Below are 2,132 nucleotides of genomic sequence, written 5' to 3' on the forward strand. Positions count from 1 at the left end.
CATTTTCATCGTCATCATCCTGTTAGACACCCAGAGGGTTTGAATATATTTTACAAAATCTGCAGCAGTCACATAGATATTTTGGAACAGTGGCCAATGCCAACCAATGAGAGCTTGTGATGAACCCAAGAATAATAAAAATGTTATAAAACCATCATCATGGCTTAATAATTTACCTCCAGCACAGACAATTCATACTGCTTTCATCTCCCCAACCAATCTCTCTGAAATTGTACTTTTTGTTCTACTCACACGAGTTCTGAATAGGGATGCAGCAATTACCAGATTTCACTATTAACCGCGCTTTAAAACATCACAGTTAATTAATTATAAAAGGCTCTGCTACACCGAGTGTTTCTGTTGCAGGGAGAGGGAACTGTTGCAACTTGCACACAATAAAAACAAAACGTTACACAAGCGATGCACCATCTTAAAGTACCGTGCTTATCAGAGACACAGAGGCCACTACTGTACACTGGCTGAACTATGGCAGCGGGACCAAACTGTGATGCTTTATTTCCACCAAAGAAATGGCAGAAGTTGGCAGTGTGGGAGAATTTCGGATACACCAAGACTGACCAGGGCGTCATTGAAGATGACAGATCACATGTTCAAAAACTTGCTGGTTGCTGCTAAAGGAGGGAATAACTATATCAAATTTGATGCAGCACCTGCGGCATCACCACAGGGGAGCCCACCGGAAATTTTCCCAGGGGTGGCCAGATGGGGCCACTGAAAATCCTGGGGTGGCACACTAAACCAAAAGCCATAACTGAATTTCAGGAATGCAGTATACAGACTAGTTGAATACTACATAAAAATATGAGTTAAGGAATCACAAACTGATATACTTTGGTATACCACTTAAGAAGGCATATAGAAAGGCAAAATAGAAATATGGGCCAAATAATTTAAAATACAATATACTATTTAAAATACACAGTGGCAAAAAAAAATAAAGCAAAACACACCAAAAATTAATCAAAACGTGCACATCAATTAATTCAAACGAACCAAAATGAAAAAAACAATATAAAATACACACACACCACAAAATGCCAGTTGTATAAACTAAATATACAATAACTAGACCCAACCAACAAAGAAATGCTAAAACCGGCAAACCCACTTAGAGCCAAGACAGAGCCGAAACTGGGCCGACCAGGCAGAGAGCAATCCCACAGGGGGAGAGAGAGTGACACCCAAGCCGCCGTCCAAACCCAAAGCCGAGGCACGAGAAAGACAGACCGAGCCGCCATTCAAACCCCCGCCGAGGCAGCAGTGCAGCAGATCACTGGAGGGAGGGGAAGATTTAGCACCATTATATTATATTTCGCATGGTATATATTCAAATGGGATACAATACAAGAGACATGCATACATACCCCCACGGTTCCACAGCACACACACATAATCAGCCACAGGCCAGAGCGCGACAGCCCGCACAGCAAACGATTCGCTCTAAAACAATCAAGGGAGCATTGTGTTTAACCGCGATGCACTAACTGCACACAGCAGACAGTTCCATCGGCATGCAAGCAGACAGCACACTTACCACACGAACCGAGAGCAATGTCGCGTGCATACAGAACGCCGACTGGCTCCGCAGGTTTAGAGATATTAACCACCAGCTAAACTGTTGCACAACAGGCCATGACAGCCGTGACAGCACTCGCATCAGCACACCACAATGCCGGATCACCGTCGCCAACAGTCGAAACGCCCAACCCAGGTAAGAAAGAGATCGACACAGGTGCATCATCACCTGTACCTATAGGCCACGGCAGCAGCATCCGGTTGTCAGGGCACCAGTGCAGTGCCTAGTGGCGGGAGGGAGAAAAACCCTCAACCTGCCACATATGCAAGTTAACCTTTTCCTTAAAAAGACAAATACAGCTTTTATTTGTAGGAGTGCATTGATGGGGAGGAACGAAAGCCTACTCAAGATTACACACATGATGGAGCATAAATATTTGTCTTTAAATTCAATTTGAAATATACGATATTTGTCTGTATAGAGTTGTGTAATTATTTGATAACATACTAAGTTTGGTGTTATTCTTGTTACAAACAACTAGGACAGTTATTCTTGAAATATCCCACTTTTTAACAACCGATTTGACCAGTGTCAT

The 2,132-nt window shown here is 43.0% G+C and overlaps 1 long non-coding RNA gene across 1 annotated transcript; it reads right to left on the minus strand.

Annotated features, from left to right (window-relative positions):
- Nucleotides 1-484: 484 nt before the first annotated feature.
- LOC119914004 lies at nt 485-1,769 on the minus strand. Its single transcript, XR_005446698.1, has 3 exons — nt 1,556-1,769; nt 1,386-1,461; nt 485-1,294 (listed from the first exon to the last, which is right to left on the minus strand). It is a non-coding gene; the product is annotated as an uncharacterized LOC119914004 (long non-coding RNA).
- Nucleotides 1,770-2,132: the final 363 nt, after the last annotated feature.

This window comes from Micropterus salmoides, unplaced genomic scaffold, assembly GCF_014851395.1.
Source record: "Micropterus salmoides isolate LMB-PRFRI ecotype aquatic unplaced genomic scaffold, ASM1485139v1 Ms_hic_scaffold_20, whole genome shotgun sequence".
In the NCBI taxonomy this organism is placed as follows: domain Eukaryota; kingdom Metazoa; phylum Chordata; class Actinopteri; order Centrarchiformes; family Centrarchidae; genus Micropterus; species Micropterus salmoides.